General features: G+C 41.0%; 1 protein-coding gene across 9 annotated transcripts in view; it reads left to right on the plus strand.

Annotated features, from left to right (window-relative positions):
* Positions 1–22,441, plus strand: part of LOC117429545 (BCAS3 microtubule associated cell migration factor) — a 174,238-nt gene that overhangs the window by 83,721 nt on the left and 68,076 nt on the right. Inside the window, exons 24-25 of one of the 9 annotated variants that reach the window (XR_009308966.1) lie at positions 21,114–21,181; positions 21,737–22,219. The exons of 7 other annotated variants lie outside the window; for them this stretch is intronic. The gene's annotated coding sequence lies outside the window, so the exon portion shown is untranslated. Of the gene's footprint in view, positions 1–21,113; positions 21,182–21,736; positions 22,220–22,441 lie in introns of those variants that run through there. One more of the 9 variants, XR_009308967.1, reaches the window with a different exon arrangement.

The raw sequence follows: 22,441 nt of genomic DNA on the forward strand, positions 1-22,441 counted from the left end.
GCACGCTAGCTGAAAAAAGGTTAATTTCGATCCCTCGCTGCAAATCGAAATAGGGAAATGTAATAGCATCTGATTGTCTTAAACAAATATAAAGAAATAAGAACTCCTTTTGTTTTCCAAATTTAATAACATCAGCGCGAACTTTAGATGACCTCGGCAGCATAACAGGCACACAGGGATTGAGAAGCGTAAACAGCCAGCAGCGTGCCTCACCTGAGCCTCCATTTCAACACATTAGAATTGAATAGAAAGAGGAAGTCATTATGTGTAAAACGCTAAAAAAGCCATTTCAGTGCCATCCTCTTAACAGCTGAATACCTTTTCAAGCACATGCCTGTGTTTGTACCCTTTCGCATGCACTATTTCAGATTGTATCTGGAGCATACCTACCCATTAAAACAGCCACCCTTTAAAATGTGACCTGCTCATTTTACAAACTGCTTTGCTGGTAAGTTCATGCATTATATTGATATGTACATAACTGGGAATGCGTTTTTTTTTTTTTCTTTCTTTGTTTTATATTTTGCATTTTTATCTTTTATCATTTCCATTTATTTTGAACCCTGTAACATTGCAGGCGTGACAAGCAGAGTCCTCCACAGATTCACATGCCTTTAATATACACCTCATTTAGAAGAACAGGCTGTCGTTTGAAGTTCAGGGTTGAAGATCTAAACCTGTTCAGCGGATTTTGTAAAACAGCAGCAGAAGCCTGCAAGTCCAGTCAGATGTTTTATACAAACACCAATACAAACGAATGGGAATGAAACGAGACGGCTTTGTAAACGAGAAGCTATGTCTCTCCAGCGCGATCCTCAGCTAACAAACAATACAGTCAATACTGTACAGAAATCAACGAGCTGAATGCCTCTCTAAATATCCTGAGAGTTCATTATCTAACAAGGAGTGTGTAAACAAAAAAAGACATGGCAGAGATGGGAAGCTGGAGAGTTAAACAATAATACATATACAATAGTATTTGCCTTGTCCTGATCAAATACATGACAAGCGTCATTAATAACAAGAGGCACTCTGGATCTGCGTGTCCTGTCTTTGCAGTTCTGTGCTGTGGAGTTAGGGTAGGAGCTGCTCTGTGTGTCATCCTCATTGTGACACACAGAGAATGATTGTTGTGCAGGGAGCTGGGAAATGTTTTCTGAGAAGGGAGTCCAGTGGAAGCTGGGGGACTCTGCCCACTCCCAGTCCCAGCACCAGCACTTCTCGCTGCTCTTCTTGTTTTGTAAGGCCCCCGGTTGCAGCAGTGCTGCTGTTATTCTTCCCAGAGAGTGCTGATTAGTGGCTCGCGGTGTGGATGCTGATTTATCACAGGCCAGAGTTGCCCCCTCGGGGGCTGAGCAGAAACACTCATGAAGGAGCCCCAATTTAAAAACAAAGCGTGGTAATGAAGACTAATGTTTGGGAGGGAGTGGAGAGCGTGGAGCCCGGGCTGGGGCATTCACATTCCCACAGCTCCTCTGAGCTTTCCAAGAGGAGGCAACGGTGGCCAAAGGAAATATCCCCCCCATTGTTTATTTCTCATGGCACTGCTGGAATTTTTCTTTCCCTCCTGTGTGTTCTAAACTCTCACTTGTTAACAGCTTTCAAACCGGGCCGCAGTAAACCCTGGGCAGCCAATTGTGTGATTCTTTCTTTATTTATTATTTTACTATAAAATACCTTTACAGCCCACATGTCTGCTGTTCACCACGAAACCCACCTTTAAAACACAACTGGTACTTAAAAAAATAAATACACAATAAAAAAGTAGAATTTATTTAGTAATGATAATAAGATTCCAATCTTTCTTTTCAATCTATTAAAATGACATTTTTACATGCAGTATTCAATCACAGTGGTTTACAGTGTTTCAAGGTACTACCAATCCTCATAAAACAGGACGAGTTAAATGTTCACTAAAATGCTGTGACGCTTAGGATTTTTATTTGCGTTTACTGTTTCAAATGTATAAACCTTATTTGTATCGGTCCAATAAAAGGTATGAAAAATAGTTGAATTCAGCTTCCTTCATTGCTGAAAGGATAACACGGGCATTGTTGTTGTTGTTCGTTGTTTGACTTGATAAATGAAGGGGCTGGCGTTTCAAAGCTTTAATTTATTTACATTTTTATAATGCATTTAATAATGCATTGCCCTCTTTAATGCTTCACTTGCTGTGTGTTGAGTGGAGGGAAAGAAGCTGAAATCTAGGACAGATTTCCCAGACGCACAGTGTCATTTTTAATACGCTATGCTTGGGCTTTCACCCACATTACATTTGAATTGGTATTAATAATATAATGTCAGTGTTAGTGCTTTCTAACACTGTCTTGCTTCGGAGACTCATCTGGTGCAGGAGAAAGCGCACTAGATTCACTGCTTGTTGGGCAAGCTGCTACAATTCACACCCCTTCCTAGTGGACTCAGCCCTGTAATCTAGACAAGCTCAATGTCATGTTAATGCACTAAACTGTCATTCCTTTCACCTCTGCAGCCCTTGAGTTAAACCAGGCTCAGGTGACCACTGAAACCAGTTTAGTGGTCTTAGCTTGGACCCCAGTGGACATTAGTCCATATCCATAAACAACCTCACAATTCAGCTCAATTAAGAGTTATGTGCATTAAGAGAGGCCTTGCACTGAAAGGCAAGAGGCTGTCAGGTCAGTGTTGACACACAACATGAAAAAAAAGAGAGAACAAATATTCCCCAGCTTCCAAAGACTTGGCTACCATCAGTAAAATGTCAGTGGTGCCATCAAAGCTGGAAATCAATGTACCCGTTGAATATGCATTACGAGAGCTTTACAGGAAGCTGCCTACCCTCTCGTCACATCTTACAGGGTCCGTTCTGTGGAGTCAGCACCAACACCAGCACCCATCGGCATCCTGAAGCCTTGGAGTCATCGCAGTTTAAAAATAGAAGTCATTATTAGGATGTTGAATCAAAACATGCTCACAGCAGTGGGGAAGGAAAAAGTAATTAACAGCAGCAGAGCGAATCTTCAATCGCTGCGACCACATCGGAATTATTTGCAGCGTTGTAAGTGAATTGAAGTGCATTTGGTTTAGCAGATGATCATGATGATGATGGAAATAGCGTGTGCAGTAAAACCAGCAGTGATGTTGTTAAGTTGGCATTTCAGTCCAATGCAGAGCAAGATAGTCTAGCATTTAAGCTGTCTAATGTTGTGGGTGTTTAAGAACTAGTTTAGAAGCTGGCATTGTTGTGCTAGTCAGAATGCATCAACGTCAGCCACCCGCCAATTATCAGAACATTTCTAGCTGCATTAGGTAAATGTCACTTCACCACAGTAGCCTGGAATGAGAGCGCTCTCTGCTTTCAGTTACATCTCCATGAGAGCCCATCCCGGCAACCCCAGGGCTTCATTAACAACAGTGAATAAGAGAATGAAATAACAATAATACCTGCAAGATAATTCCAAGTCTGTGCATCAGTCTTCCACAGTGCAGACCAGTGCAGTGAATTGTATTGTCTGTCTGTATGCATGCATGCTTTCCTCAAGGTTAAGGAAGATCTCTTCATTCTCTCAACTCTATTGATTACTGCACATCCTCTCAGCAAGTGCAACATGAACCACATTTCAGATCTCATAGCTTTAAGTTCTTAGACATATTTCTTTATATGTCTGCCTGAAGTGTTTTGCAAACTAACATCGCTTAAGGTTTGGAGGCTGCGGTTTAAGATCTCATAACAATGCATGTGATATTTCTTTGAAGGACAGTCTGGGAGTTGTAAGCTGGAAGCATGTATTTCAAAACAACCACAAGGGTTTTTTTTTCCATTTAAAAAGGATGTCTGCACTGTCTTTCTCTCCATTTCACCCCAGCCAATATACTATTATTGTTACTTCAAGGAGTCCTTTATGTTATCTACATGACCCCAATATTTAATCGTGTTCTAGTATGTGTTCTGTATGATTTTCTGTTTCTTGGAGATAATAAAGAATACATACACATATTTTAAACAGTTTAGGAATTAAATAATGTCGATGATATGCGTATGTAACCGGCCTCTTCTGTTTATAGCCACATTCGTGTGATTGGGTCAGAATCTATTTTAAAGTATTTTTTGGTCTTTAACCAAAAAATGCAGTTGTGAAACAGACAGGTTTGGTGATTCCACCGTAAGCTGCAATGTGGATGCTGAGAAAACACATGTTTTTAATACATTAGTCACTCCTAATCTTCAAATGGTCGGTCTAAACCAAATTGGGGAGACATTTCGTTTTTTAGCGAAATTTAACTCAGGAAGGCAAAGTCTTTTCCATGGTAATTTTCCAGTATGACACATTGGGTTCTCTTCCAGACTGCCTGACAATAAGCCAAATTAATACCAGGAATGCAGATTCTTTTAACAGGGAATACAGTCGCATTTACAAAACTCAAGGATTGTGCAACATTTCGGTTTGTCCCAAAAGCGTATTTAGTGAAATAATTTGTACCCATGTACATCTATTAAAACTGCAAGTGCTCATACCCAACTTTACCACAGTACTAGTTTTTAGACTGCAGTAGGCCTAAACAAATATATAGATTGAAATCTAGATTGTTACCAGATTATGTGAAGATGAATCTGTTTATCATTAGTTAATGTATTCCTTGTGAAACCTGCTGATTGACTTTCTAGAAGGCAGACAGCATGCCATAGTCTTGCACGCAGTCTTGCACACAGCCTCCACCTCCATTCTCTTGGTAACAATGTGGAGGCTTTCTTCCCAGCAGTGCCCAGGAGGCAATGTGTAGCCAATCGGGTTCTACATGAAACTTTTATTACAATAAATATTTATAAAGAAATGGCTTTTATATAATTGGGTATATTGCAGTCGTATAAATTCATAATCGGTCACATTTTTGTAATGCAGGATTTTTTGGGGGTTGAGCACGCTACTAAAATCTTAGTTGGTCCCATCTGCTCACACTGAATCTAAACACGCAACCTGGAGCTTCCTGCAGTATACATCATGAAACTATATTGTCATCCTTTAGTGTGATCTGAATATGTGATTTAATAGCTGAAGCCAAGCCACGTCTATTCCTAGTACTGCATTTTGAATACTTGAGGCAGGGATTCGTGGTAACATTGTTTCCTTTTTTATATATATTTTAAGTGGAAAGTTTTATTTGGATATGTTTTTTGTGGACAGAATGTCTACTATTGTCAAAATGCATTAAGACTATCCAGAGCCAAAAAGTGACAAGCTCTGAAGGCGTTTCTGTTTTATACGGTTGGAATTTTAATATAAAGAGGAAAATCGGGTTTTAGAGCAAGAAGGCTATTTGTAAGCTGCTCTGTAAACGTATGCATGCTATTCATTATTGAGTGCTTGCACTGGTTGCGAATGCACAGGTTTGTGACTCTGCGGTCGCTTGTCCAGTGCATCGGAAGGTTATGGGCTCATGTAGTAAATGTTCTGAGGATGAAGTTTAATTTAGTCTTTTACTTAAACCCTGAGCCTTGAACCATGATTTCATCATATCAGTCTGTTTAAAACCAAGCACAACCAACCACAACATGTCGTCAATCTGCACAGCATCTTGAATCTCCACTTCACAGCATGTTTTATAGAATAAGGACAGCATGCATTAGTTACAGAGGTTTGAAGGGATGGCTGTAATGCAGCATGGAAACAGAGGGCACAATGGAGGCATTGGAAATACAATTCTAGGTACAGACCTCATCTTTTGCATATACAATAGTGTGTTTTTTTTTTATTTATTTGTCTAACAAATTCTTGGTTTATTTGCTTAATTTAAATGACACTGCTTCCTATGTGGCTTATAGATTAGTATTGTGTGTGATTTTTATTTGAAATGTTACCTATTTTTGGAATTGTATTGTATCAGCTTGTGTAAGTGTAAGCGCTCCCCAGCGAGCAAGGGGGGGGGGGGGGGGGCAATGAAAGCTAGCCCTTGAACTGTTCTGTTAAGTGGTTACAGCTGACCCAGGAGCTGGAGAGCCATTGGCTACAAAGGGGCTCCCAGCTATTCCTGCAGATACTGGAAGAGAGAGCTGCTAAGAGTTTAGACACAGTAATTAACAAGAATTCTGTGTTTAATTCACTTTGGTACAAACTCATTCGTTTGCAAGTACTGGCAGGGTCATATATATATATATATAAATTTGTTGGTACCCTTACAGTTCAGTGAAATAATGCTTCATTCCTCCTGAAAAGTGATGAAATTAAAAGCTATTTTATCATGTATACTTGCATGCCTTTGGTATGTCATAGAATAAAGCAAAGAAGCTGTGAAAAGAGATTAATTATTGCTTATTCTTCAAAGATATTCTAAAATGACCTGGGCACATTTGTTGGTACCCCTTAGAAAAGATAATAAATAATTGGATTATAGTGATATTTCAAACTAATTTGTTTCTTTAATTAGTATCACACATGTCTCCAATCTTGTAATCGGTCATTCAGTCTATTTAAATGGAGAAAAGTAGTCACTGTGCTGTTTGGTATCATTGTGTGCACCACACTGAACATGGACCAGAGAAAGCAAAGGAGAGAGTTGTCTGAGGAAATCAGAAAGAAAATAATAGACAAGCATGGTAAAGGTAAAGGCTACAAGACCATCTCCAAGCAGCTTGATGTTCCTGTGACAACAGTTGCAAATATTATTAAGAAGTTTAAGGTCCATGGAACTGTAGCCAACCTCCCTGGGTGCGGCCGCAAGAGGAAAATCGACCCCAGAGTGAACAGAAGGATAGTGCGAATGGTAGAAAAAGAACCAAGGATAACTGCCAAAGAGATACAAGCTGCACTCCAAGGTGAAGGTACGTCAGTTTCTGATCGCACCATCTGTCGCTTTTTGAGCGAAAGTGGGCTCCATGGAAGAAGACCCAGGAGGACTCCACTTTTGAAAGAAAAACATAAAAAAGCCAGACTGGAATTTGTTAAAATGCATATTGACAAGCCACAATCCTTCTGGGAGAATGTCCTTTGGACAGATGAGTCAAAACTGGAGCTTTTTGGCAAGTCACATCAGCTCTATGTTCACAGACAAAAAAAGGCAGCTTTCAAAGAAAAGAACACCATACCTACAGTGAAACATGGAGGAGGCTCGCTTACGTTTTGGGGCTGCTTTGCTGCGCCTGGCACAGGGTGCCTTGAATCTGTGCAGGGCACAATGAAATCTCAAGACTATCAAGGCATTCTGGAGCGAAACGTACTGCCCAGTGTCAGAAAGCTTGTCTCAGTCGCAGGTCATGGGTCCTCCAACAGGATAATGACCCAAAACACACAGCTAAAAGCACCCAAGAATGGATAAGAACAAAACATTGGACTATTCTGAAGTGGCCTTCTATGAGTCCTGATCTGAATCCTATCGAACATCTATGGAAAGAGCTGAAACTTGCAGTCTGGAGAAGGCACCCATCAAATCTAAGACAGCTGGAGCAGTTTGCTCAGGAAGAGTGGGCCAAACTACCTGTTAGCAGGTGCAGAAGTCTCATTGAGAGCTACAGAAAACGTTTGATTGCAGTGATTGCCTCTAAAGGTTGTGCAACAAAATATTAGGTTAGCGGTCCCATCATTTTTGTCCATGCCATTTTCATTTGTTTTCTTATTTACAATATTATGTTGAATAAAAAATCAAAAGCAAAGTCTGATTTCTATTAAATATGGAATAAACAATGGTGGATGCCAATTACTTTTGTCAGTTTCAAGTTATTTTAGAGAAAATTGTGCATTCTGATAGCAGCAGGCTTGCACAGCGTGTAGCAGAGTTTTGGACATGGTTTCTAGTGGCAGGCTTGCACAGGTTTGGACATGGTTTCTAGTGGCAGACTTGCACAGCGTGTAGCACAGTTTTGGACATGGTTTCTAGTGGCAGGCTTGCACAGCGTGTAGCACAGTTATGGACATGGTTTCTAGCGGCAGGCTTGCACAGGTTTGGACATGGTTTCTAGTGGCAGGCTTGCACAGCGTGTAGCACAGTTTTGGACATGGTTTCTAGCGGCAGGCTTGCACAGTTTTGGACATGGTTTCTAGTGGCAGGCTTGCACAGCGAGTAGCTCAGTTTCGAACATGGTTTCTAGTGGCAGGCTTGCACAGCGTGTAGCACAGTTTTGGACATGGTTTCTAGTGGCAGGCTTGCACAGCGTGTAGCACAGTTTTGGACATGGTTTCTAGTGGCAGGCTTGCACTGCGTGTAGCACAGTTTTGGAAGCAGGTCCTGCTGCAGTCCTGGACTCCACTGCGAATCACAGAATATCTTCGAGACGCCTCTCGTCGTCAGTGTGCCAGGTGCGAATGAAATCGCTCAAGCCTTTCGAAATGTGTAACCTGGCTTTGACATCATTGCTGAACTTGCAGCCGTGCTTGCACTGTTCTTGTTACTGAGAATCTCAGTTAGGATGTAGTTTGTAATTGGACACAGATGTTGCAAAGGCAGCTTGGCCAGACTGTTATTTTAGCCTATGCTGAGCACTTTTTTTTCTTTTTTTCTTTTTTTTTTTTTTTCATACCAGTCTGAACTTACTTTGAAACTTTCCCAAAATTCCAGAGTTTAATCCAGTTTCATGTGGTCTTGTTGTGCAAGGACAAAGGCAGTGAGATTTTAAAGAGGCACTGTCGATCTTTTTAAAGAATTATTATTATTAGTATTATTATTATTATTATTATTATTGCTGCTATTTTATTTAGTTTTTTTAATTGCTTTGCCCGACGAGCCTCATTTTTGTTTCAGAAACTTTGAACTTGAGTAGTTTAGTTAGCATTCACCTTCCATCAGTAGACAAGTAGCACAGTACCTCTCCACTGCTATTCAAGTATACTTGAAGAGGCTGTGATGAGTGCCTTGTGCTCTGGTATTGTGTCAGTGTGGATGTAACACAGCGTTGCATGATGTGTATAGTTGGGAGCATGCTAGATCAAATTTTTACAAATACATGCTTAGTTTTGTTCAGGACTAGTTTTCATTCATTAAGGCCCGTGGACTCTGTGCAATCCTATTTTGAAGAGTTGCAGTACTCCTCTAACAAAGAGAGTGTCTCCCTGTATGCTTTTAGGTTTTAATAAAGCCCCTGACAGATTGGAGGAGCTCAACATATCATTGTCTGCAAACCAGCTTAACAGCAAGCATTTTTAATACTCTGGATGATTGGGACGGGGCTGCCGTATATGAGAGGCTTAGTGTCTCGTTGAATGTGATGATTAAAGGAGATCAGGTTTGCTGGTGTATTGTTTCAGTATTTTAGATATATGGGTGGTTTGCGTTGTCAACAAAGTGAAATCAGCCTTCCTTTAATGTGAAACAAAAGGTTCAAATTAAAGTCAGGGCTTTGAATCAGAACTGTGGCAAGTCCTGCGGTTGTGTGCCGTTACATTTAAAAAGATTCCCAGGTTTTATTTAAATGTCAAGTATGGGAACACAAATGTGTTACTAACTCCCTGAAATAGTTGAAAAGTCAAAACAAATAATGATTCACACTCGGTTCTCCAACTTTTTTTTTTTTTTTAAGGAAACGACACAAAAAAAAAAAAAAAAACATCTGGCTAGTTGCATTCCAGCATTAGCTACTCCTCCGTCTCTAAATGTCTCGAATTCTGACACATTCTGCCAATTTACTGTATTTTGTTCTTGAGGATATTTGATGTAAGTGGTCTAATTTTCTCACCTGTTTGTTTTCACTATGGGTCCCTCTTTTGAAGTGTTAAGAGATGTTGGAAACAGTCTTCATGACAGCTTGTTTGCTTTAAAGGAAGTCAGCTGGCCGGGTGGAGTTCCGCAGTGGAGCGCTCTCTTATTTTAAGCATGAGGTTCTGGTTCTGGATTAGGAGCTGTCAGACAAAACATGGTTTGAAACCATTAGACTCAAAATCTTCCATTTAGTGCCATCAGGCATATGGAGCTGATCTGGGAACAGTAGTTTGATGCAAGTTACTGACCTCCATATTGAAAAGATTTCTGCAGAGCCACAGGCACTGTCCAGCTTGTGTTGTGTCACATAGCACTCTGTTCAGTAAAAAGTGTGTGGTTATCAGAAATGGAATGCTTGCTACCTGCTTTGTGTCTGGTTATCAGAAATGGAAGCAGCTAGCTGTCAGGTGTCTACAGCTCATATCAAACAGCCCTGGTTTGCACCTGTCTCTCGGAGTTCTCTTATTGGTGCCGTCTTCACCTTTACCCACAGTTCTGCAACTCATCACCAGCTATGCAAAGTGACAGCTCACATCCTGGGGCGGCTGCAGAAAGGAGCAGCCCGAGTGAATGTGTGCTCACCAGATCCCCTCCCATTTCACAAATGCATTTGCTCCAGCTCCCCTTCCCTGCTGCAGGGGCTACCACAGGGCTGCGGCAGGATGCTCGGAGGAGCAGAGAAAAGACTTCACACGCTACTGACTGCACTCTCCCCGAAAGACAAGAAACAGACGGAGAGAGACACATCCAGCCGGACTACTAATCTGTGCAGGAGGGTTCACTGAATTGTGCAACGCACTGCAACAGAAGCAGGCCTGCCCTGAAAGGGAAACCTTTCCTGTTGTATTCAATGTATTCATATAAACCCTGGAAAATAAAATGGAGGATGAAAGTGTGTGACGGTCTCGTGAAAATCAAAAACAAATCTCCGAGAGCACCAAGGTTAAACCCCCAGTTGTGTTTTTCTTTGAAGTGGAGGTCAGTATTGTTAATTGTCAAGGCGGGCTTTGGAAAAGGTGGTAACAATTTAACGAGAGTGTAGAACTGCAGGGTTCCGACGCGTATGAGAGAGAGAGAGAGAGAGAGAGAGAAAAGGAGCGAGCCGTCCAAATGGGAAGCCCACTAACAACCAGTAATTCTGTTTGTTCAGCCAATCTCTCTGCAATTGGCTTAGAGGTCTGCATGGGGGTGGCTGATTGGCTAGTGGGAGCCGTTGCTGCTGCTATTTTTACTGTATGCTACCAGACAGACGCTTGCAATTATACTACTAGCATCCCATCCGCTCGCTCACTCTCCAGTACTGTTACCAAGAGTTTGTTTAGCCAACAGAAAAGCTACATTCCACCTGTGTGGGCAAGTTTACCACGTTCTAAACTGAATGCACCCAGCTTGGGATCCAGTATCCTGTGGTGTTTTTATATGTAGGTCAGAGCAAAGGAATTGGGGAATGTTGCAAGCATATAAACTTGAGCGGTAATGATTATAGATTTGAGATATTTAATAAAAGAACTTCAATTGTAGCAAATGGAAGAGGCATTATTAAGAATTGCTGTATTTGTAATTACTGTAGACGCACTACAGATTTCACATGCGTGCTGGATATTCAGAAAGCTACATGGGATGAGAAACCCAAACTATGTAAAATATAACATCACTGATGATCTGAGAGACAAGAAAGTGTCTAATAATGAAAGGATTGTGAAGCTGAACCAAACACTTTGTTGTTGTTATTATTATTATTATGATGATTATGATTATGATTATGATGTTTGAGTTATGTATTGCTAATGCAGTCACTGATTCAACAATCAGTATTTTTTTTTATTACTTTCTGTTTTTCCTCACTCCTGTCTTTCTTTAAATAAGTTCTCCTGAGTTCCCTTCCTCTTTGGCTCGGGTTTCTCTCCCGCTTCCCTTTTTCTCTGCTCTCTCAACATCAAACAGTTTAGAAATGACAGCAGGGGCAGCGTCCGCGGCAGACACTCCGAAGAGCAGAGCATTAAACAGTGCAGGCCTATGCAGAGCTCTCTCCCGCTCTGTTCCCAGTGGGAGTGTTGTTTATAGAGCATTAGAATTTATAACTGAATAGAGTGGATTTCATTCCAGCGGAGAGGCTCGCCAGCAGGGCGCCAGCCTGCAATCACAAGAATCAGCAAGCTGCAAACTCGATTGAATGGAAAGTATTATCACCGGCCACAAACAGACACTGTTTCTACTGAAACAACTCCCTTGATGCGGGAAGACCTTGTACTGTTCTTCTTCATTCATCTATTCTCATTGCCAACCCCCTCCTATAGCACTTCCATAGCTGCTGCTTAAATCTGCTGCTGCGTTTGGGTTTCTTTCATTTGTTTGCTCCTTGTTTTGTTGTTGTGTTCTTTTGTGTTCTGTATTTCATTTTTTTTTTTCATCTACTTTCAAAATATTGCATTTGTTAATTAATAAATAAATAATAATAATTACTCAATTTTGCATTAATAAACTGCCTAATTAAATAGCATCCTTGAGTGTTTGTGCATGCTTTCCTGTGTTGTGTTGGGACATGACAGAGCAAAAAAACATTATTATTATTATTATTATCAAACCCCTCTTATGTAGTGACTAAGAGCAGTAATATCGCTACACTGACGGCTGTGAAATAACATCAGCAGTTCCAATGTTTACACACAATATATTTAGCATCATTTTTTTTTGGCTTTTCCATTAAGGCCATCAATTTCTTTCCATTACATATAGAAGGAGGTGACTGCGCTCCCCCCCAGACCTGTTGATCTTGATCTTGAGCTTGAATGTTTCTGATTTCGTGACTCTGACGTGGCTCTCACTGGGGTGTTTATTCTTGTGTCACGATAGTGCGTTTACGGGTTTCAGTGCACAGAGGTGAGCTGAGCAAACAAGACCTGCTCCGTCCTCAATGACCCTCTCTTCGTTATCCTTTCTTCCTTTCTCATTTATGCCTGCCTCTTGTTTTTTTTCACCTTGAGTGTTTTTGAGCTGCGATTTTCCAGCTATAAATCTTGATTTGTGTGACGCCTGCCTGATTGAGGATGTTTCCTTTTTTTTTTTTTTTATATATATAAAAGTGCTTCAGTAGAAAAGAGGCCCATCCATTCAGCTGCCAGCCAGGGATTGCTGTTGGTCATTCTGCATGGCAAGAGTAATGATATTTAAGCATTGAGCCATTTGAAAAAGATTTAGTTGACAGTTAGTTTGTTGTCTTGCAGTGCACTAAGCTTTTCATAGAGAACGAAGGAGTGTACATATTTTTTTAATAAAAAAAGCTTTAAAATAGCTATCGTTTTCCTAACCTTTTTATATTTCTACTGGATTATACCTTTTCATTGGCATTCGTTCAAGAAGAGATTCTGATTGCATTAACCTGCATGTTACATATATTGTATTGTGCTTCCTGATGTTGATGCACTGCTAGTATCATGAACCTTCAGTTGCCAAAACTACAGTCAAGTATTATTAAATCGGGACCCTGTATCTTTTATTTAATATGATGCCTTGTTTGATTTTAATTGTATTTTAATTCTGCCTCCCTGCCTGCCTGCCTCCCTCCCTCCCTCCCTGCCTGCCTCCCTCCCTCCCTTCCTGCCTCCCTCCCTCCCTCCCTCCGTCCCTGCCTGCCTGCCTGCCTGTCTCCCTCCCTGCCTGCCTCCCTCCCTCCCTCCCTGTCTCCCTGCCTGCCTCACTCCCTCCCTCCCTGCCTGCCTCCCTCCTGCCTGCCTGCCTCCCTCCCTCCCTCCCTCCCTCCTGCCTCCTGTCTGGCTGATGCTGGGCTCTGCATTGTAATTGCTTTCTAAACGTTGCTGTTTCATCCCGAGCCCTGACCTTGGTACCACAGGGGGTTTCTTCGTGATGGTTGCTGCTTTCCTCACTTGCAGCACTTTGATGTGCTCCGGCTGCTGATGCAGATGCACAGAGGTTAAAAGAAAGGCAGCTAGTTGGCAGGGACAGATTACAATGTTTCTGACCCACAAATGTAACCAAATGGCCATATTTCTTCATTTAGTCTAATGAATACCTTGCATTTCCACTGACTTTGATGAACAGTCTCTTTTTTGTGCAGACTTCAGTAATGATTGCAGGAGAGATTTGCAGTTAAAATGTTTTATAGACTATGAAGAATAACATGTCTTAAAAAAAACTAACATCAAAAGCCGCAATTAGCTCATAGCCTTGCTGGAAGTTTTGAACCACATTAAAAAAGTAAAAAAGAGAAAAGTTAATTTCTTTTCTAGAGTACTGTACTTGCATAGTGAAAGTTAATCTGTAGAATGACAGTAAGTGCGTATCAGTGTCTCGCCAGTAAATACTTATTGAAATACTTCACTTGTTGAATTAAACTACTTTTTAAAAAAATGGTCTCCTACAATGAAAGTAGTAGATATGATGCTGGCTGTATCACAGGACTTGAAAGGGTTGTGAAGCGATAAACATCCAATTAAAGGGTTCAAGCCCACTGTCTTACTGAATTGCAATGCATCACATGTTGTATAACATATAGACTTTAGTGGAAGAGATTTGGTATTCTACCAGCACTGTGTTCCTGTGTATTGAAGCAGATGTATTCTAAAATAATCCCTTAGTCTGAGTGTTCAATGCTGTTTGTCTCCTGCTAACCTGAGTGTTCAGGCACAGAACTAAGAGAGAAAATCCCTTTTTTTGCACCAGATGATTTGGACTCTGTGAAAGATGAAATGTACAGTAAGTGCAACTAATGACTTCTCTGCCGCCTGGAAAGCTTTCAAGGATGCAGTATTGCACTGGTTGTGTCTGTGTCAGACCTGCTTCTCAGTATTTAGTTTGCCGGTTGAAATTAAGCAGAAGAGTAACGGTTGGGTTTATTGTGCATTCAAATCTGTAAAGATAAAAATGGTCAGTAGTTCATGTTTTGGCTGTGTAGTGTTTTCAAGTCTGTACAGGAAACAACTGTACTGACTGCAGCCAGAATGTAGGTTTGGATTTCATTGTATTTTCTAATTGATGCAATACTACAAAAATTGAAATGCAGTGTTTTTTCGTTTTATATTGCTTTCCGTTTCCTGGAAATCAGCAGATTGATGACCATGTATGTTTTCCACTTGTTTGTTTGTTTGTTTGTTTGTTTGTTTGTTTGTTTCGTACTTTTATTAGTAATTATGAATTCATCATTTAGCAGACACTTTTATACCCCCCCCCTCCCAGCCCCCCCCCCCCCCCCCTCGCATTGTCTACTAGGATTGGTGTCAGTGATTTCTGTGCTTGAGACCTAAAACCTGATTGGAAAACACATGGGATGTGCTTGAGAGATCAAACCGGAGAGCTGGTGAAGGGAACGGCCCTGAATCATTGCGCAAGGTCATTCTCAGTTCATTAAACTCTGAGGAGAAGCTCACTATCATAATGAACACACAGTTACATATTTCAGAGCTGCAGTCTGGAAGATCACAGACACAGTTCCCACACATTTTACTCCAGTAACTTTTGTTAATGAGTATCTTAACCATGTGCGATCCTATCTGATCACATGTCCTGGATACTGCAGTACTGCATGATGCGCTGTGTGCTTATCCCTGGACACCCTTGTGAACAAGATCTCAATTAGTGTCACTCTATCTATCTATCTATCAATGTGGTATTAGTTCTTTCATTTGCGTACCAGATACAAAGTTTCCCATTGAGAGCTGCTGTATATACAGTAATGCACATACAGCTGGGAAGTGTAGGTTAACATATACCCATTCTTTTTACAGTCAATACCAGTTCAATACCAACATGAACCTGGTAACAATTTCACAGTCAATTCAGCTTCTTTTTGTAGATATGAATGAATAGCATGTTGCTTTTGTTGCCAGTTCATAATGACTTTTACCAAATCCCTTTCCCCAATTCACACATGATGTAACTTTTGCCCATCTGTTAAGATGGACATGCACAGTGGAAAAGCTGGCTGTCATGCAGTGTTAATATTAGGGGATGCAACTGGGCAAGTATAAGGCATCTGGGCACTGCCTTGGGAACATGTGAGAGGGGAATGTCATGCTTTGTGTGTTTCTAAGGAGCGTGCTAGTGTACGTACGTGTGTGTGTGTGTGTGACTCTCCATGATAGCTCAGCATTGTTAGAACGTGTATTTGTTGAGGTGTTGATGTCACAGGTTTCTTGCTTAGAGTTCACATTCTGTCATCTTAAAGCAAGTTCACAGAGGGCTTTGTCATTTCAATCTTTGAGGAAGCTGAATCTCTGCCCCATACAGTATGTTCCAGTCTCCACACCTCTCCCTCTCTCATTCTGCCTGTGTTTAGAAATGCATTCTGATTGTGTTAAGCAGTGGCGTTATTGCAGATCCAGTATTTGCCCTAAATGAGAAGAAGTGGAAGTCACAAAGCAGGTCACATACATAATTTTCAGGTTATACTGCGAAATAATCTGCTAGAACTCCAGTGCTACTGTATTATCTTGAGCTTAACACTAGCGTATGAATGCTTTTTAATACAGCTCTGGAACAGCTGTGGTGTTTTATTAAAAATGTAAAGAAATGGTATTTGTCTGATCCTTTGAGCGCATGTCTAATTACTAGGCTGGGGTTGTTACACATGGATAACTCGGCAGGACTGGGGACAAGACTCTCATATGTCATTTACAGAAACATGGTGCATCTTTAGAGATTATTGACACCAAAAGAGTGAGAGTGAAAAACCCATCATTAAACAATCCCATGTATCTGTGGTGAAGCAATAATCTGCACTGCAGAGTTCTGAAGCTGCTTCACAAAGTTCTGTTTAATGTGCAGCATCAAGCTACATTGTATGACTTTTCTGTAAGTGATCTGCAGATCAAGAAATCTGTGGAAATAACATCATTTAATGTGGTGTTCCTTTTGGATGACATGAGTGTTGTGTGTGTTTTGGGTTTCCAGTTTCTAAGTAGCGGATTGTGTGTTAGATTTTTTTTTTTTTTAAGCTAGTTGTCTCGTTCAGTGTTTCCTTTCAGACAATGTTACAGAGCAGAGTGTCTCTCGTAAGTCTGTCATGTTGGCACGGCGCACTGTGACGCAAAGGTTGCAACTTATTAAAACAGAAGTCCGGGGCTCGTCGATGCAATCAGGAAAGCTGCTTGCTTTTGTATCTGGGGACAAAGTATTACTTATCCAAGGTAAAAGTCAATGCTTAAAATAAAGGAAATCATCAAATAGGATCAAACTTAAGGGCTGATGGCAAACCATTTCAGTTTTTTTTTTTTTTTTTTTTACTTAAAAAAATTTAAAAAAATAAAAAATCTACTGCACATAATAAACGGACCCTTTGCTCATGTGCTGAAAATACAGTATTCTAAAGATGTACATTCCCCTGTCAGATTGGTAATTCACGTTTCTTTCCAGCGGTGTCCCTGTCCTTTACACCAAATGTTGCCGCGGCTCTATATAATGAAGTGCATGGGTCTGTTCCCTATGAACTGTGAAACCTGCTACTGTATTGTGTGTTAAAGAAATTCAGTTGCAGTCATTAATATGCTAGTGTGTGCCATGCACAAGAAATGAAGCTCAGAGATCATGTTAGCAGCATGCTAGCGCTGTTCTTGTGCTGTGCGCTCTTCTGCAGGTATCTGCTATCCTTACACATGGTGTGTGTTTGAATCCCAATGGGGATGCAGGGTGCTATTGTGTAAAAACCGTGGTTGGGGTTATCATCTTGTTCTGCAATAAACTAATAAAACATGGAAGACTAAATAAAGTACACTCTACCAAAAAAATGAAATTAAAGCAAATCAAGGACAGCTGTACAAATATCATTTCCAAAGCAATCCCATTTTTCAAGTGTAGTTTTTGCCATGTCTGGATGCAGCACCTTTTCTTTGTGATTTGGAGCAGCGGATGTGATGCAGGAATCTGGGATGATTAAAAACAGAAGCACTGTGCTGTGTCTGCTTTATGCAAATCAGGGTGCAGGCTTCTTCAAATCTTTTTCATTAAATTAGCGGAAAATGTGCCGCCATACACAGCTGTTGCATTTTAATCAGGCGTCTGTAGAGCTATATTTGCTTTGTGAAAAAATAAACCCATATTACACTGACCCTGTTATGTGTCTGAGGTTTAACCCCTCATGTACCGCGAGGAACAATGATTCACTAGAAAAGGTCTTTGGGGTGGTCCCAGTACAATCCCATTGGGGCAGCAGTGTGGAGTAGTGGTTAGGGCTCTGGACTCTTGACCGGAAGGTTGTGGGTTCAATCCCTAGTGGGGGACACTGCTGTTGTACCCTTGAGCAAGGTACTTTACCTAGATTGCTCCAGTAAAAACCCAACTGTATAAATGGGTAATTGTATGTAAAAAAAAAAAAAAAATTGTTATATCTGTATAATGTGAAATAATGTATAATGTGATATCTTGTAACAATTGTAAGTCGCCCTGGATAAGGGCGTCTGCTAAGAAATAAATTATAATAATAATAATAATAATAATAATATCACCCTCTGCAAAAACAAGAATGCATCTCTTCAGATTCTGTTTTAATCTTGAATCTACATGTATTTATATCACCTGTCTTTTTTTGTAGCCAGAAATGGCGTTCATTGTAGCATTCATTTTTTACAAAAAGCTGGCACTCCCTCTCTGCCTTAAACCCTCTTTAGGTCTCTAGACTATGGGATTTGCTTGTTTTTAATGTCAACAACCATCACCTAAAGATTATTATGAAATGTTTGATGTATTTATCAATTGACTCCTATGAATGTATTTGCTAATACAATGCGTATCTGTTTCCCTGCGTGCTCTCGTTGGAGTACAGTGCAGTTGTGACTATATTGCTTGTGCATTCGTATGCCGACACCTCGCCCTGAAGAGTTAATGAGCACCCTGAGCTATGTGGAACTTGCAGCCTTACTGAGCCTCAATCTGTAAGCTTGATTACCTCCTAACCCTCAGCCGCCTTGCTCCCTCCAAACACAGCAGGACGTTCACGGCAGCATTAGTGGCATTCTGCCCAGCTCTGGCTTTAGGGAAATCATTCAGTGAGAAAGAAAAGCAGAAGTCTGGGATCTGGATACTGTTGTGAGGCCATTCACACAGCAGCATGGCAGGGCAGCACAAGGTGGCATTCCCCCACTGTCAATCTTTTAACTGGACCACGTCCGCACTCCCAAGCACACTGTGTGTTTACCAGGCTGGGGTGGTGTCTTATTTTTTTTTTATTTAAAGAAGCAACTTGGCTTACATTGTTCTGCAATGGGGAGCGCTCTTCTGCTCTCTTTGAATGGGGAGCGCTCTTCTGCTCTCTTTGGATGGGGAGTGCTCTTCTGCTCTCTTTGAATGGGGAGCACTCTTCTGCTCTCTTTGAATGGGGAGCGCTCTTCTCTCTTTGGATGGGGAGCGCTCTTCTGCTCTCTTTGAATGGGGAGCGCTCTCCTGCTCTCTTTGAATGGGGAGCGCTCTTCTGCTCTCTTTGAATGGGGAGCGCTCTTCTGCTCTCTTTGGATGGGGAGCGCTCTTCTGCTCTCTTTGGATGGGGAGCGCTCTTCTGCTCTCTTTGGATGGGGAGCGCTCTTCTGCTCTCTTTGAATGGGGAGCGCTCTTCTGCTCTCTTTGAATGGGGAGCGCTCTTCTGCTCTCTTTGAATGGGGAGCGCTCTTCTGCTCTCTTTGGATGGGGAGCGCTCTTCTGCTCTCTTTGGATGGGGAGCGCTCTTCTGCTCTCTTTGGATGGGGAGCGCTCTTCTGCTCTCTTTGGATGGGGAGCGCTCTTCTGCTCTCTTTGAATGGGGAGCGCTCTTCTGCTCTCTTTGGATGGGGAGCGCTCTTCTGCTCTCCTTTTGAATGGGGAGCGCTCTCCTGCTCTCCGTAATAAGCTACATTCTTACCTGAGGCATTGGAAACACAAAGACCCTCTGTTGTTGGCAGCTGTGGATGCGATGCGCAGAAGAACAAGATATCTGTTCTGAAGCCTCGAAGCTTTAGCGGAACCTGTAATCTTCTCTTTCCAAGACATAGATCCTGAAAGTACAAGAGTGCATCCAGCATTTCATCAGGACTGCTAATCTGTTTGCAAATAGTAGAGACACTTTTTTTTTTTTCTTCTTTTCAATACATGTGTATAGAAAAAAGAACAGTACTCCCATCCATTGCCCCATTTAGAGCAGTTTAATGTAACTCAGAGACTGGAAGTCAGGAGCAGACAGATACTGTGGATGATAAACCTCAGCTGAAAAAAACTGGTTCATCTATCGGTCAAACTGGCCTCATTTCCATTTAATTGAATTAAGATGGGCAAACGAGAGATCTGCAATGAATATGGAGACTCACTCAGAAATCCTTATTACCCAGTAAAGCAAAGTAAAAAATCACTATTGCCCAATAAAACACAGTAAAATCACTATTACCGAGTAAAACACAGTATAAGCCCCTATTACTCAGTAAAACACAGTGTTCCAACAGATTGGACGCATGTCTGCTTATTCTTAGTCTGTTTACACTGTGGTTTGATGGACCCTTTTATTGGGATATAATGAAAGAGGGACACAAAGTATTTTCTTTACTGTAGTAGCCAGTAATGAATTGCTGCTGTGTAATTAAGGAGGATTGCTGGACTGCAGACTCCTGTTTAAAGTGTGTTGTAACGCATACCCATAATGCATGGCAGAGCTTCTTGAATAAAGGGGCGTCTGCTGGTGCCAAAAGTTCACTTAAAACCATCGGCTGTATTTTTCCCTTTAGTGGCTGCACATAAAATGAATTATCCTACAGCAGAGCCAAGTATTTGCAAATAAAGTTGTTCCATTAGAATATTCACTGTGATGCATTTCTGAACATATGTTTTCAGTTGATATCATTTCAATTTGAAGGTACAAATCCCCTGCATATTAGTACATGAATACTTAAATATGTTTTTGGTTTTAATACAAACTGAGAAATAAAGACCAGGCTGCAGCATGCATGTCAGTTTGCCTTGTTGTCTCAATTATAAGTGTTGCTGTGAAATCCCTCCCAGAGTGTTATAATAATTATGATGTCATGTCCTGGTTTTCAGTGGTAGATTAGACCAAGTGAAATCTGCTCCAGGACGTCTCGTGCATGTGACACTAGTGTTGTGATTCTGTAGTAATGTCCTTGTTTGTTAGTGGTGTTGGATGTGTGGTCTTCATTTTAGATGTACCCTCTGTGCTAAACAGGTACATACAATGCAAACACGAGGGACTGAAACTGCATGCTGGAAAGAACAGAAATAATCAATCAATCATTCAATCAGTCAATCAATCAATCAGTTTGACTAATTGTTTTGTTCTCTCCACAGGTATTTCCTAAAGGAGACCTGCCTGCCAAAACATTCTTGTTTCATTTTTTTAGCATGCACTTCCATCCCTTCATGTTTGTTTCAGTGATGTCTCATTGCACAGTCATAGAGACGATTCCTAAAGTGAACCCAGTAAAACTGTTCCATTGATTTCATTTGATTTGTTTATTTCTTTGCAGTAATGACCGGCATGTAGAGCTGTGTGGGGAGAACAATAAACAACTGATTTAAGGACAGACTGAACCTGGTTTGTAACTTTCCCAGTTCTACATTCCCACATTGGGATGATTGTACAAAGTACTGTTTTGAATGAATGTTATCTTGTGTATTTTTTAATGATGTATAAAAAGTTCATTTTGATATGATCAGATTGCTTGGTGAGTCGTTGCTTTCAAGAGACAGAGCTCCTGGCCAGTATTGACTGAGGTTCATCTAGAAGAGAAATTCTTTTCACACTGAATAACTCAAGGGACAGTTATATCTATAATTGCAGTGTTACCTGTTTACAAGCAGAACAGCTTCTAAATACCATTGATGTGTTTGCAATAAGTGAACATGCTTTCTTTGTTAATTAGGGTTTAATAAAATGTATGAAGCATTCTGTATTGCAAGAACCCTTGTGTTGTACTGCAAAGTGTTGCTAATCATCATGACTATAGGGGCGTGTCGAAGCCATAGTCAGCTTGATAATTCCTATCATAGGAATACAATATTGGTGCCAAGCACATGGCCTTCAGGAAAGGTTATAATTTGATTGTCAATTACATTAACAGTTCAGTGACTGTCTCTCTCTGGTAAACAGCACAGACTAAGTGTGATCTCTGTTCTCGGATCAGGACATCAGCAGAAAGACATTATCAACTTGGGATTCTCATTTCTTATCTGAAGACACCCTCCGATTTACAATGGGCTCCTAAACACCATCGGGAGAGGGTCAAGGTTGTTCCTAATAATGGCTGCTTATATTTAATGACAAGTAACTGATTGGCTTGAGATGCATGTCCTGCTGAAACATGGATTCAAAGGGCAGTGCTACATTATTTGCGTCTTGGACATTCGTGTTCAGAATTGGTAACATCTGTTGTGCTGTGTCTGAGCAGTGTTGATGAAGTATTTGTTCATACTTTGTACTGTACCTGATTGAACTGTTTCTGATCAGATGTGTCCATCTGTATTCTATCTTCATTCACTCTCGTGTATTCATTATGTAGCAACAGTGTCCTGCTGTATGTCAAATCCAATTACCATAAATGTTAGAGTAAATATGGTGCATTTAATAAAAGAGTAGATAGAAAAAGGGGTTTCCTGTCTGCGTTCTTTAGCGTAATGGATTTTCCATCCCTCCCCCCATTCAAAACCGTTGTGTAAATGGCATTGAAGAAGCCACAAACAAGATGTGTTGTTCAAACTGAAGCACTGGCTCAGTCCGTCGCTGTGAAAAGCTTGTTTTGCTGTCGTGAGTCGAGACAGGATGGTTTGGCTCACTGGTGTGCCACCCTCATTTATA

The sequence above is a fragment of the Acipenser ruthenus genome, chromosome 26, assembly GCF_902713425.1.
Source record: "Acipenser ruthenus chromosome 26, fAciRut3.2 maternal haplotype, whole genome shotgun sequence".
NCBI classification, from domain to species: domain Eukaryota; kingdom Metazoa; phylum Chordata; class Actinopteri; order Acipenseriformes; family Acipenseridae; genus Acipenser; species Acipenser ruthenus.